The sequence below is a fragment of the Cygnus atratus genome, chromosome 9 (assembly GCF_013377495.2).
Source record: "Cygnus atratus isolate AKBS03 ecotype Queensland, Australia chromosome 9, CAtr_DNAZoo_HiC_assembly, whole genome shotgun sequence".
Taxonomy (NCBI): domain Eukaryota; kingdom Metazoa; phylum Chordata; class Aves; order Anseriformes; family Anatidae; genus Cygnus; species Cygnus atratus.
In genome coordinates, this window is record NC_066370.1 from 8162472 (window position 1) to 8177011 (window position 14540).

Sequence of the window (14540 nt, forward strand, 5' to 3'; positions counted from 1 at the left end):
GTCTGTTCTGAAGCCCAACCTGCCCTGAGCAGAGTGCAGGGGTTGCACAGCACCACACGTGCACACTTCTGCCCGTAGTCTCCAATTCACGTGCTGCCTTCACGGGAGGCTGTTGTCACCGACTCGAGTTCCGTGGCACTCACTGTGCTGGCCACAGCTCTTTCCATGACCCTGGTGCCAGACCCCGGGCAGGCTGCCCTGGGCAGCAGGAGCAGCCCGCGCCCCTTGCCAATGCGGAGTGTGGTGCCAGCCTCCGCCCCTGCGCACCGCTGTGCACTCCTGCTCCTCTTGGCATCTGGGATTCTTGCATGGGCAGGATGCCGCCTGCTTCCTGCATTCCCACGGGTGCACTCTCCAGGCAAAAGTGAAGTTAAAAAAAAACAGTTAGGCCACTGTGTTTTCTCCTTTGGCCAGCTCCAGACAGTCTCTTGGGACTGGGGCGAGGCTACCAGAGCTCATGATTCATTATGCCCATGTTGTATTTATCTCTTCTCAGTGTTGTGCTGTTGGCATTCAACAAAAATACAACACATTTAACTGGGAGAGAAATGGCAGACCCCAGGCAGTAACAGCAACAGGGAAGGATTTATAATTGTTGCTGGCATGCAGCATATAGACTCAGCAACAATTTAGGAAGGTTCAATTGTCTCAGATTGCACTTGCAGACAAGGTAACAAATGCAAGTCCACACACAGCCCCAGCTGGAAAAAAAAATAATAATAAAAAAGGCGGGTCCGTTTTTTCTTGGAAAATTCTATGTCACTGGGTTGCAACACAAGGCGGTAAAATCTCCCTTCAGGCCAGGCTGAAGAATGCTTTAGCATCAATGCCATCAGCTCAGTTTTCTTCTCCATCTCCTACCTGCACACCATGCTGCGTGGCAGCACACGGCAGAGAGAAGTTGTAGCCCTCCCTCCCGTGCCGTGTTTCAGCCCAGCTAAAAATAGCAAACGTCCAAGTGCAGCTATCGTTCTGTTCTCTTTGTTGTCTTCACACAGGAGAGGGCTCAAGTCTGGACAATTATCACCTAGACCAATTCCTGCAATCAGCATCCCAGCAGGATGCTGTATGCTGCTCATGCCCTGGCTCCTTGAAAGTTTAAAATAGGGAAGAAAATGTCACTTCCTATTATTTAGGGAGAGAGGAATTCATATATTTTAAAGCCTAACAGAACCAGGGTGTATGAATAACTTTTCTCCCCCATCCCCTTCTAATCATCTTGATTATGGCAATAAAGGAGGAATCTTCTCCTGCTGAGACGCAAAAGGGTCTTGGAGACCCTCAGACTGCACCACATCACGGGGGGGAACCTGAAGGTACCGCTACAGAATCTGCCATTAGCTGAAAAACACCTTGTAGAGTGGATAAGTGCAACTGAAACATCTTTAAATCATGCCTTAGGTATCTATAGCAGCAGCACATTTCCGGAAGAAAAGCCCAGTCCTGGCTACGCTCCAAGCCATCCAGCTGCTGAGGTGACAGTGTGCAGCACCGTGGGTTCTCCTGGGCACAGCTGGCAGAAGCACGCAGGGACGGGGTGGACCTGTAACTCCTGACGTGGACCTGTAACTCTTCACAAGGTCTTTTCCTGCATGTCAGGCGTAGCACAGCCACGCTGCTGGAGGAGGAGATCTTCCATGGGTCACAGCCAGCAGCATGGGAGGTCAAGGATGAGCAGGAGGAATTTCCTTGGATGAGAGCAGCATTCCCCAGTATGGGCTCATGGCAAGAAGTGGTTCCTTTCAGGGCTGTGTTTTATTCCCCACACATCCGTGTTTTTTCAGGCTACCCAGGAGAGTGGCTCCGGTGTTCATTCCTTTGGGACAACGAAGTCAGTGGCCATCCTTCAGAGATTTCCTGGCAGCACAAGAGGTGCCCCTTCAGCAGTCAGACCATCAGACTTGGTTTAAGCTTGCCTCTCCCTGATGAACCCCCAAACTTAGTTTTTATTACTGTAATCCAGACGTTGACAAACAAACAGCCTTCCTCTGCACAGCTGGAGCTGAGAAGCCCAGCCAGCAGCACCCCCATGCATTGCCCACCATTGCATTCACCCCCGCGTGGCCCCCAGGAGGGCGGCTGGAGCATGCCTGCCCAACAGCGAGCTGCAGAGCTCTGGTCTGCCACCGTGCAGGGCTGCTTTCTGGGGGGACACATCTTCCCTGCGAAAGGAAAAGGCGCTGTGCTGCGGCACTAAGGGACGGTGCTGTCGGCACCTGACATCATTGATGGGAAAACAGCAAAAAGACAGAGCTACTCGCACCGCTGTGCCCCATGACATGAATTCACAGAAGGATTAGTGGCGTTCTCAGCATTGCCCCTGACTTACCAGGAAATCCTGTAAACACAAACTGAAAGCAATGATGTAATATTTTCATGAAACCCAAGAATTTCAACATGGAAAGTACTCGGTTTGAAATGTTTTCTTGATTAAAAAAATAATATTCAGTTTGTTAGGAAAAAAAAACACCACACCACACCACTTCAACTGAAAAATAATTTCAACGAAACATTTCCAAGTAGTGCTCACCAAGATATGCTACTCCTCATTGCTCCTCAGAGTCCAGGACAAGAGGCAGGGGCTCTGTGAGCCTCCTCCTGCAGAGGAGATGTTCCAGCCCGATGCAGAGTTAAGGAGCAGTGGATCCAGCCTGGTTACTTCACATCCCACCTGGTGCCTGTCTGCTCAGCAATGAAGAATTAGGAGCTTATCTGAGCTGAACTGTATGCAGTAACTCTGAGAAACCTTTCAAGACATCGTAACTAGTGCCATAATGTGATGGCTCTGCCGGACAAAGGCATGCTTGCTGCTGCCCAGGCCAACACGGAGGTTGGCACCCAGCTGCCAGCCCCCAAAAGCTGTCATGGTCACCCCCACAGGGTCAGCATCTGCATTATGCTTTCCTGGATTTGCCCTACAGGGAGGTAGGGCTGGGCGCTGGTTGAAACACAGACTTTTTGGCCAGCTGCCCACCCTGCCCCATTGTTACCACCCGTCCTCCCTGCCTAGGGAAGCCCAGCGCATCCTCCGTCCTCGGTCAGGGTCTCCTAACACCCCAAGCAGGCTGGGCACAGGGAACAGAGACAAGGCAGACACTGCACCCTCCAGCCCCATCCAGACCGTAAGGTGGTTTTGGACCCAGCATCTGATCGCAGTGCACAGAGCAGTGCTTGGGGCTGGGCCAGGGATGTTGGCTCTGCTTACCAGGAGGCGTCAACTTCTCCCAGTTGGTGGTTCACAGCACAGAGAGCGCTGATGAGGAGCACTGCACTGCTGGCATCCTGGTGCGGGGTGTTCTGCAGATTCATCAAGCCATCTGACCCACCACAGCAGGGCTGAAATTAAAGGATGTAAGAGGCAAGCTTTAAGAAAGGAAGTCATTACTTACCTGCTTTTTTAGTGAATTTACGAATAGCCTACTGACTTCAAAGGGTTGAAATGTAAGCCATTCCTTTGTGTTTCAACAAAATACAATTTTTCTGGGTGTGCTTTGCAGTTTTTCCTTCTATTTACGGCACTAGCTGAAACTGGTGGTACCAGGCACTTGAGAACCAAGTCCTCAGCCACTGATGACCAGCCTTACTCCAGCTGAACCGGCTCCGCTGCAACCACAGGTGTACATCAAAAATACCAGTGGCACACCAGGACATCACAGTACTCTACAACCACTTCTTTCCTTTAAATCAAGAACTGGGCTTTGAATTTATGGGGGTGTAAAGTTTCTTTCTGTATTAACCAGCTACTTGACGTTGTGCTGTGTTGTGCTGAAGAGGAGTAGCTGCAGGATGTTCTCACCGTGTGCTTTTTATATTGAGAGTTATCAATTTCCCCTCACTTCTCCTAGGTATGGTTTAATTATCACGTGAGTACCTGCACCTTTACACCTTGAAGGTCCTGAACTGATCTGCAGACTGATTACCTGCATTTTCAGGTTGCAAACGTGGAGGTTCAGGGACAGATTTTACAACTGTCACTCTTGTTGATCAGTGCTAATTTGTATGAGTAGTTCTGCCACAGTCACAGGGAGCTATTGCTCAACACAGTTAAACACCACAGATTCTGCCTCTTTAGGTTTTCCTGAGAGCCAGTGGGGTGGTGAGAGGTCTTCACACCCTCATTTTTTGATGGTTTACTTGAAACTCAAAACTTAGTCCTCCATATTAATTCTGGAGCCTGCTATGTAGGGAATTTTTAAAGCAACAAATTGTTTTATGCTCAGTCTCGGTGCTTATTTCCTAAAGAACTGCAAGAAGATCTTGCTGTAATGGTGCTGGAATGGCGATTACAGCACATCCTGTGCCACAGCAGCCAGTAGGCGCTTTGCACCCTCTTTTCAGAAAGCCCGGTGGGGAAGGCGAGGTAGCCAGCAGCACTCAGCCAGCTGGCACACTGGCTTTTTTGATCTGCACCCAAGACAGGATTAAAGAGCGCTCAGGCAGCGCGCTGGCCCCGGGCTGCACGTGCAGCACGCCCCCAGAAGTTGCTCCAAGTCAGCCCTGGTGCAACGCGCTGGGACTGGGAGCGAAACCACACTCACTGAGCCCTACAACCTCCCGATGTAATGAAATACCTAGGATTGCTTCCACTAGAAGCACAGTGTGGAGGTTGTCAGGGCAGCTCGCCAGCCCATTACTGTAATTCACCATCAATATGTGCTGTTTGGAAGCTCATTTCCAAAATAATCCAAGAGGATAATTTCTGTGAGGTCACAGCCTCCCCCAGGCCAACGACTGCTCCCTTCCATCCCCTCCTAGCAGCAGCATGAAGTCCAGCCTTGGCCTCAACACCATTCCAACCCTGCAGCATCCACAGACAATTTGGGTGTTGCGAAGCTCTCCCCTTGCACTTCCCCAGCCCCCATTCCTTCCAGGAGGCAGGAAGGGACGAGGAGCAGGGATGCTCTGCAGCCAGGCACACAGAGTGCTCTCCAGGCTCAAGTCCAAGGTAAACCATGCTCTGCTGAACCAGCCCAAGCACCGAGCGCTTACTGGGGAGCACAACGTCCCTAAAAGCTTTGGAGGAGCTCTGGGGACACACAGCTCACTGGAAAGCAGCTGAGGTCACTGAAAAGTAATGTTTATGCTGCTGAAGGAAACGTATAGGGGATTTTTATCTGGTATTGCAATCCCAGATAAACAAGGAGTCAGGGTAAATAAAGATGTCACCAGCTGATAATATATGCACAGGAATTTCCAGGCAATGATTTATACTGACGCCGGCGTATTTGCCAGCATAAAAATACAGTTGCAAGCAAAGCATTTGGGATGCAGCAATCCCTCCTTCTAAAGGCCCCTGCCATTTGCTCCAGTTTGCTTTGGAATTGTCCAAATGAGAGTCCCTGGATGCCTCCCAAGCATTCACCCAGCACCTTCCTAGCTGGTAGCCCCTCATGCCCACCTGGTTTTGTGCACAATGCTCAAAAAACTCAAGTACAACTTTCCAATTACTGTTGGGGTGCAGAAGGAAAACCCAACAGTTATTCTGCCAGCACAGCAGCAAGGGCAGGGTGCTGGTACAAGCAGTTGTAACAGCTGTACAGGTGCTGGTGCAAAGCTGCCTTCGCTTACAGGCTTCTGTTTGTTACTGGCACAACCAGCTCAGAAGCCAGCACAGCCCAAGCTCTCCCTCTCCTCCCACCTCCCGTAGCCGTACGCCTGATGCAGAGGTACACGCATGCTTCTGGCCAAATCCTCTCTTCCCAAGACCGAGGTTCCCAAGGGACTGTGAGGAGCCCTGTCCACACTTGTGAGCCCTTTCAGGGCTGGCGTGGGGGGGCCACCAGCTGAAGGTACTGGTCCAGAGCCACCCTCTCCACGTGCCCCCAGAGCCGGCTGGCCCCGGCCCCAACTCTGCCCCTTTGCAGGGGAGCCTCCGTTCACAGCACCTCTTCTCTCCACCCTCATCCTTTTGCCTTCTGCTGCACAGATGCCAACTGCAAGCATAGGACCATGGCAGGCATTATTCCTGGCCCACACCTCCTGCACCACCTCTTTTCCAAGGTGTAGCTTCAGGGCAGGATGTGACTTGAAAGCTGCCTGCATCAGGGTGTGTGGAGGGCAAGCTGTGAATTTAAAAAAAGACCTCAAGGAAATGAAATTCATGAGGGAAGAGGGTTTCTACATTGACTGCAGTAACACAGGAAGCAAAAAAATCACTATTAGATAAGAGCAGCAGATAACTTCTCATTTTCTCACTGACTGACCAAACTATAAAAAGATCAGGCCCTCGCTGCTTCCTGTTTTCACCACACCACGGTGCATCTCCGGCTCTTGCAGCGCGGGGTGGCGAAGCCAAATGCCACCAGCACGAGGCGTCAGGGCAGCAGCCTTGGCCACCACAAGGAATGGGGAGCACTGGGGCTGCCACTGTCCTGCTGGCTGCAGCAAGGGAACCGACCCCAACCGCAGCGTCCTCGGAAGAAAAGCGACCCTTTTCTCAGGCAGTCTCTGAGCACGCTGGGCAGGCAGCTACCTGCAGCCTTCAGCCTTGCCCCTCCCGCATGTGCATTTCTTGTAGGAGCACAGCAGAAGGGCTGAGGCCAGCAGAGATCCACAAGTTCGTATTTAGGGAAGGGGGCTGTGCTCCGCAGCCCCCTCTGGGAGGGGGGTGGCTTGCAAATGCTGGAAGGCTCCAGCTGAAAGGTTTGGGTTTAGGGCAGCTGTTGGTATTTTAGTGGCAGCGACCCAAGAGAAACACCCCAAACTCGCCCCATGCTGTGTTACCGACTCACCAAATCCCACAGCGGAGCCCTTCCCTTCCTGGTACAAAGGAGGAGAAGCCCACCTGGAAGCAGGTGGGAGTGGGCAGGTTGCCAGTGCAGAAGGCTGCCTACAAAATCCCTGGTTTTCCTCAGACTCTCCAAAATACCTCAGCCAGCTGTAAAACACTCCAGCAAGAAAGTCAGCTTTTCAAGGAGGCAGAAGAAACCTGAAAGGGAGGATGAATAAAAGCAACGTTTCTGATTTAATACCTCTAATTCTAAGGCAGTGGGTCTGCTCAAAAGTTAATTGGAGAACAGTAAGCAAGTTGTCATGTGCTTCTACAGATTTTAAAGCTACTGTATTCGTGGATGGAATTAAACCTTGAAAAATACCCTATTTACAGGAGAAACGAGATGAGCAGGGGGCTTGTGAGGAGGCTGCACTGAAGTGAACAAGCTCTCCTCGAGGACAGGGGAATCCCTTGCCACGCTGTTATGGGTTCAGAAGTGTAGAGGGGAGAAGAAATTGCCAAAATATTCCTTCCTCAGCACGGAAATACAGAGCTTGGCTTGGGCAGAAGCCACACGGGTGGGTGAGAGGCTGGGTGGGAGACCACGGAGGCACCACAGCAGTGGCACAGCAGCCCTAGGCCACAGGAATGTGCTGAAACAGGGCAGGAATCAGAGCTCTGAGGAAATGCTCACAAAACCCAAACTGAGTCAAGAAGTAGGAAACGGTGAGAAGAGGCCCACAGATGGCGAGAACAAGTGCAGACCAAAACAGAGTCCTACCTGCAGGCTGCGGGATCTGCAAGAAGCAAGGCTGGTTTGCAGAAGTATGAAAATAAACAAAACATTGAAGGAAGTGGAAGGGGAGGGAGATGGCAGTGGGGCACGCTGGGCACCGCTCTCCAACCTGGGGGCCAGGCAGGTGGGAGACAAGTCCTCCTGATGCCTCCTGCAGCGGGTGTGCTGGGGTCCGGAGCCAAGGAGTCGTGCAGGTGCCACTGCAGGACAGAGGGATGCTGTGAGCCCCTGCCCAGCCTGTGCAACACACAGAGCCCCGAGAAACACCCCCCCAGTGCCTAGACAGAACCTGAAGGAAGGGTCAAAGCACACGGCCCAAAGAAAAATCAGAGAGACAACGCATCAGTTCCTTTCTCATGGAAAAGGGAAGGATGGTGTCCTCGTCCTGCGTTCAGAGCTAAGCAAGTATGCAGAACAGAAACATTTCCCCACGCTTAGCGTATGGCATGTTGGTGGTAACAGGGCAAATGCCAGGGGGTTTTCCAGGACAGAGGCTTCAGCCGGCTTCCTCGAGGGGCAGAGCAAGCATCCCAGCCCGGGTTCAGCCCCGCGTGCTCTCAGGCAGGTGGTGCTCAGGAACCAGGCGGCTGTACTGCTCCCTGCGCCTGCAGCCGGGCACAGCAGCCCCAGGGGACACTGAGAGCCTGAAAGCTCCTCTGAGAGGCAGCCTGCAGCAACAGTAAGCCATAGGAGGATGTACCCAAACCTCAGGAGGTTTATGAAAGCCACCTCAGGATGCACGGACACAGATGAGCTGTAGCTGAGACCGTTTCTCCCCATGTTCCTCGGCTACCTCTGCCCCCCCGTGTTTCCTAACCCACCTGTTGTTAAATTCTCACCATACATAAGGTCCCTACCATGGCCCTGTAAGAGATCATTTATTCTGGCATACGGCACCATCAGTGGACAACACGACTCAGATGTGTCTGGGTTCCTGTTCTGCTCAAGACCGGCTGCAAATGAATATGAAGGAGGTGAGAAAAAAAATAATAAATCATCAGGTGAACAGCATAAGAGAGCAAGAAGAGTAACGAACAAATTCGGAGAAGCTGGGTGAGAGAAACAGAACAGAGAAAGAAGCGTTTCTTTGGGGTGATGCGACGGGGTCAGTGCTTCTCTTTGCAATCTCCCTGTGGATGACCAAGCTGCCACGGGCACCAGGAGACCCAGGTCCCAACCGTCCTGCTTGGGGAGCGGGGGGAGAGGAGAAGAGAGCTGTTAACGCTTGGAGAAATGCTTGGCATGAGCAGCAGCACTGGGCTGCTCCTGCTCTGTGTTTCAGAGCAAAGCTGTCTGCACTGTGTGGGTACTAGGGCTGTCGCAGGGCCCTGTGCTCGTGACCCAGGAGATGCTTCTTGGAGGACGTTTCACTCGGGGAGTGGCCGTGCGGGGAGGGGCCGCTGGGGCAGCACCACGGCGCTTGGAGCCGCATCGTAAAGCGACTGCCGCACACATGGCAGTCACCGCGGTGAGGGGCTGTTCCCGTGACTTTTGGAAACAAACGTAAAAAATGACCAAGACAAGAAGTCAATCGTTTTCAGAGGCATTGGAAAAAGCACCACACACTGAGAGGGAGGTGGGGGACAAACAAAGCCCCCAGACACAAGAGATGACAAAGCCACTAAGCGCTAAAGTGGCCTGATTATCTCTGACAAACATCTGTTGACATTTGCAGGCTCATCACAAACTGAAGTGGCAAAGCTGTAAGTGATTATTTATGTTTCAGCCTAATGACAATATTTGCAGAGACAGCGCCGAGTGACAGCTCGCACACAGCCGTGGGCAGGGCTCTTCCGCCCCGAAGGAGCCCAGGAGCATCGGCCCGACCTGGCTGGGGTCTGCCCCAACACCAGTGGCAAGGCCCCAAGGAAGCAAGAGTACCAAAAGGCAGAAAAGGAAGTATTTAGAGCATTTTTCAGATGTGTGAAGCTGTCTGAAAAAAGAAATAACTCAGATCTTTTTTTGTTTTTTCCTCCTTGCTATTCAGAGGTCCTCTGTGTCATTTGAGAAGAAAGACAGCAGGACGCCGGCACTTGCCCTGCCAAAGCAGTGAGAAAGGACAGTCCCTATTAAAGACACCACCCTCAGAGGGGCTATAAGTATAAAAGGAGATGAATCTATGCCACTGAGCCTAATCCGCAGAAAACAGCACAGCAAGGAGCGGGAGGAAGGGGAGTGCCTGGCTGCAGGCAGCAGGCCAGGCACCGACATGCGAACCCTGCCAAAACCCTATAAAGGTGTAGGAAGGCAGCATGCCTCACTGCAGAAGCATCTCCAGCCCTGCAGGGTCCCCGTGTGAGCACAGACCCCAGGCTGCCCAAAGCCCAGCTGGGCAGCACTACGTCGCGGGGCTCCTGCGCACCGCCGCCGCGCTCCCAGCACCCAGCCGGCGCTGGGGGCTCAGTGCTGGCCGCTGGCCCCACGGCCACGACGTCGGCACCCGCCTCCCCGCAGCCACACGGCCCAGCACCGCGCCACGCTGCGGAGGCAAACGCCCTGGAAATGAACCTCTGTCTGTTCCTGAGCAGAGCCCGCGGTGCTCCGAACACATCGCCCTCGGTCCCCCAGAGTTCACCGGCATTTCTGCAGTGATGGTGCCTCGCCTGCCAGATCGGCCTCTCCAGCTTGCACCTCGGCTTCTTGGCAGGCACGGCGCAGGGTGCCGCAGAGGGCTGCCTGCAGGGCTGGAGGCTGCCAGGCGCTTGCCAAGGGCAGGAGGATGTACAACACTGTGAGAGCCGAGAGCAAGTTACCATATGCATAGTCACATCAGTCGTCTTCCGTAGCAAAAGGAGGCAAAGTCTGCAGCAGAGGCAAAGTAATTTGATTCCATAAAAAAATACAATTTACTGCTGAAGCCAGTCATAGTGTGGTTTTGGCTGTTCGAGTCAGGAGAACAAGCACTTAGAAAAATGAATAATTAAAGACATCATAAGCCTTGCGTTAGCCCTACAGCAACCATAAATGCTTTCTCCTAAGCATAAAGAAATACCCCACGGAAAGCGTCATGGATGAATCAGCCTGTGCACCTTCCCGAGGAATGCTCTGTGCTAATTTACACCACAAAATGCCCAAAGTCAAAACACGTAGTAGTCATTTTTGATCAGATTTACAGCTTCTTGATGAAATATGCATCATTCATAGTCCACAATAATAGTTCATTTTATGGACAACGTAAGACTCACACTGCCTTTAATTAACCCTGTCCTTGTGTCTAGGTCATTAGGTTTTGTGAACGATGGGAGAAAGACGCAAACTGTTGTTCCTTAGCACCTTACTGGTGTTTTGAAGCAAAGCTTATCAAGTTGAGTCCATGGGGAACCTGTTAGCACAGGTTCCCCATGCTGTGGTGCCCCCACTGCCCGCAGCACAGCCAGGCGTGTGGGGACGAGTTGTCTGCCCAAGGGCCAGGGCATGGTGACAGGCAGCTGGATGCCAGCCCAGGAGGGTCCTGTCCTGGGAAAGCAGCTCCCAAATCCAACCAGCCAGCATCCAAGCCGCCTGCTCTACCACCCTGCAATCACAGCACGTAGGTGAGCATGCGAGGGGTGGTACAGTGATGGGCAGGAAAGTGTCACAGAAACGGGAACAGAGGAGATGAAAGGATTTATCCTCTACATTCAGCATTACGCAAGAGAGTCCGGCAGTTGTCTTTTAAGTGGAAAAAGTCACTGAACTGATGCAAAACGAGCCGAAAGCTGTGCCAGAAGCACATCACGGAAACAGTCCCCACATGAGCCCAGGTGCCCCACAGGTGCCCGTGCAGAGGCAGGGTGGGACTTTGCTCACTGTGACACGCTGTGACCCTGCCATCTCATGGAGAAGCACAAAGCTGACACCCCAGTTTCCATCGGTAAGCCCAGCCAGAGGCTTTTCCAGTGACTTCTCCCACTTTTGATACACTGGTCTCAAACCAGAACCAAACACAAGGAAGGTGGGCACAGATGAGTTTCGGACCCAGAGCTCCAACTGCTGCTCAGAAGCGCTGCCTTTGGGGAGAGCCACACGTCCCTCGCGCCTCTCCTCTTCAAAGCCCCTGCGATGCTCATCGGTGCCTGCAAACGCTGCCCCGCAGCATCCTCGCCTCCGAGGTGAGACCTGCCGAAAAGCCCAAAATGTGCTGTAAAACCAACCCCACTGATCGGCCGCAAAGAGCAGGGAGGCAGCTAATGCACGGCTGGAGCCAGCGGCCCCGGGTCGATACCGGAGTGAATGGAAAAACAGTTGTGGCCAAAAGTGATTCTTGTGCATTTACACAACGGGAAGAAAAGCGATGGGAGGACATGATCCCGCAGGGTGGATGTGCACAGGGATGGCACTGGGCTGCCACCAGGCTCATCCCGAGAGCCCAGCAGCCACCCCAGCACCCCCACCAAAGCTGCCTTCCCACCAAACCTCTCGGGGCTGTGGTGTCCCCGTGCCTGCTCGCCTTCCCTGCCGGCCCTGCACAACGCCCAGGCAGAGCCCCGCAGCCCGGCGCTGCTGCAGGAGGCTCGGCGTGGCAGCGGCCCGTCTGCCAGGGCTCTTAGCACCATCTGTTGTCCAGAACGCACAGCTGACTTGGGTGATGCAGAAATTCACAGCTGCACAGAAAGCTGCTGTTCTCTGTGTTTAAATTATTGAGAAATACTCTCCGAATGAACAATTCACCTGATTATAAAAGTGTGATTCGGTGGATGCACACAGAAGTCGGGTGGCTGCGGGATTACCTGCTGTACTGTGGGCTGGTCAGCTGGGTGAACGCAAGGGGAGAGCTGGGCAGAGACGTGCCCAGGTGCCTCGCTGGGAAGACACCATCACTGCTGGGAACACGACTTGGTGGGGTGCTTGGACAGCGGATGGCTCAGGGGGGCACGCTGCACACCGGGTCACTGAGCCTTTTCTTCTGCTCCCTGCCCCAATCCTTCCCACCCCAGAACAAGCTCCAGACCAGACTGGCCTGTGCTAAAAGGAGCAACACCTGGCTCAGCTGCCAGCCTGCATGAGAGAGGGCAGGACCTGGCAGGGCTGACACAGCCCCGGGGCCAGGGCCTGAACAAACACATCTCGATGTCCTGTTCCTTCAGCATGAGAAACACTGACGTGCCAAGATCCCTCGCTGGGAGCCAAGCAGCGCTCCCTGGGGCCAGGGAAGATCGTCCACTGTCACCGCGGAGAGAGACACCAGCGTGCTCCAGCCTGGCAGGAGCCGTCCTGCCCAGGCTGCCTGCTGCCGGGACGAGCAGAGCCCGTCTGTGCGAGTGAAACGGGCCGAGAAATTGGAAGCCCTGAGTAACCCAGTGAGGGCAGAAAGCACCCGGCAGGGCGGAGGGCGAGGGCTCCCCAAGGCCAGCATCCCCAGCGCGGCAAGCACCGCTGGGCTCCCCTCGACACCCCCCTGGCATGGGGTGCCGGCCATCCACTGCGCGCAGCCTCAGGCTGTATGAAAAGAGCATTTTACAGCCTGTCAGTCTGCCCGCTGAACGGCGTAAACAGTTCTAGCTGTTTTTAGTGAAGTGGAGACTGTGTGCTGTTCCTCGTACGTGCAGTATGCAGGGCGGAGGGGAAGGCGAGGGGACAGGGCAGGACAGCGCAGGGCGGGCGTCCCTGGGGGGCACGGCGCTCACCCCTCACGCTGCAGCAGCAGGGACCATGCCTGCGCCGACGGAGCCCAGCTGATAATTAGCCTCCCGCTATGTTTTATAGACATCTAAATATAACCTTGTGCTTATTTTTAATTCTCGGGGAAGGCTGCGGTCCGCAATCCGTCATTTCTGCATTTCTCACATTCTCAGGCTGGGATTGGACCCAGCAGAGCAAACAAGGTCAGGCTGAGCATGAGGCCGGTGACCAGGGCTCGCGGGGAGCCGAAAACACCCCAGAGCCCCCGCGGGAGCCGCTGCCTGCCAGCACCGCCACGGTGGGCACAGCCGGGCCACCCCTCGCTTGGTGGCAGGCTTGGTATGGCACCGGGCAGAGCAAAGGCGTTTGAGGTGTTTTCACATCCTGCAGGCAGGAGCGGCTCCCTGGGCCGTACACATCTCACCCTGCACTGGGAACAGGAGCTGGCCCCGATGCCCAGACCCAGCGGGTAGGAGCACAAGAACACAAGCGTGGGGCTGTGGCGGCGGGGCGTGCCCCGGCCAAGAGGCAGGCAGCGACCGTCGCCTTCCTGCCCTCCTCTGGGAAGCAGAGATACCGTCTGGGAGGCTGCTGATGGACCAGGAGTCATTCATCGCCGTGGCATTTTCCTAACAGCTGAATCGAAATGCCATGCCGTAATTGCAGCACTACCTATGAAACACGTCACGTCCGATTCTCAGATACTAGCAGCCTAATAAACTTCTCCAGCCATGCATTTCGGGGGTCGAGCCAAGAGCTGGCAGAGACAACAATCTGTCTGGCTCCTGGCCGGGGAGAGGCAGATGAAAACCTCTCATCTTCACTGAGTCCTCCAAACGGTTCTCCATCCTATGTTACTGGGATTGCATGAGGGATGATTGACTTAGGTCTCAACCCTGCCTGGAAAAATTATTGTCAAGAAAAAAAAAATAACATCCAAATTCTTCAAATGTTGGACCGACAGCTTGACCAAAATAAGGAAGCAAGCAAGCAGCTATCCAACAGCTGCTCCCTTCTTCGTCCTTCTCCTCACTGCTTCAGAACTTATCCTTGCTAACTCCCAGCTCTACATATAAGAAATTAATTCATTTACACATCCTCTTATTCCCTCCTAGATAGCCATCTCTTTAGAGCAGCAGAAATTCAGGACACCTCTCTGCTGATACTCCCTTGGATGAGCTTTCCCCATCCCCAGGGACTCCAGCTCCCCGACGCTGCGTCCCCATGCTTGCTTGGGACAACACCTTGCTCTGGCTTTCCCCGGCCCAGTTTTGCAGGCAGGGTTTGCTGAGGTTACATCCAGTTAACCCCGAGCTGCCCAGGAGTGACCAGGGCACAAAGCCTCCTCTGAGACACAGAGCCCACTTCGGAAGGAGAGAAACGCAGGAAAAGACAACTTTGGTTTGGCCTAAGGCTGAAACCTGTGATAGA